Here is a 743-nt window from a genome sequence, read left to right as displayed (position 1 = left end):
AGCCCCGGCCTCATTCCATATTCAGGAGCTGCCGCCGCTGATTGGCCGCCCGGGACACCGCCAGCTGTATATCAATAAGGAGGCGGGGCAACGGCACAGGCGCCAAAGGGGGAAGGGGCAGGTGTCACCCAAGGATTGGGAGGTGGTCCCGGCATGCGCGCGCCACCCGCCTTCCTCCATGCAGACACACCTTCCCTTCAGCCTCTCCTCCGCCCCAGCCCGGAGCAGTGACAGCCTGTAGCCCGCCCTGCCGTGGCAGTGACAGCCTTCCCTCTCCCTAGCCCCGGGCAATGACAACGTGGAACTAGCCCCCAGCCCGGAGCAGTGACCGCCTGTAACACCACCGCCACCACGTCCGCAGCAGTGACAACTTCTCCTCTCCCCACCCCGGGGGCAGTGACAACCTCTCTCTCTCACACACACACACAGCCTGGGGCAGTGACCGCCTGTAACCCTCTCTCCCCCCGGACCAGTGACAGGCTCTCGTCCCCACCCACCCCGTGGCAGTGACAACCTCCGCTCTTCCCAGCCCGGGACAACGACAACCTGTAACTCGCCCCCTGCCTGGGGCAGTGACCGCCTGTAATCACACCCCCCCCCGACAACGTGTAACCCGCCCCCCCTTCGAAGCAGTGATAGCCTCTCCTTTCCCCACCCCGGGGGCAGTGACAGCCTCTCCCCCTCCTCCCCCAGTCCGGGATAGTGACAGCCTCTCTCTCCCCCAAGCCCGGGGCAGTGACAGC

The sequence above is a fragment of the Emys orbicularis genome, chromosome 9 (genome assembly GCF_028017835.1).
Source record: "Emys orbicularis isolate rEmyOrb1 chromosome 9, rEmyOrb1.hap1, whole genome shotgun sequence".
Taxonomy (NCBI): Eukaryota; Metazoa; Chordata; order Testudines; family Emydidae; genus Emys; species Emys orbicularis.
This window is presented reverse-complemented; position numbering follows the sequence as displayed.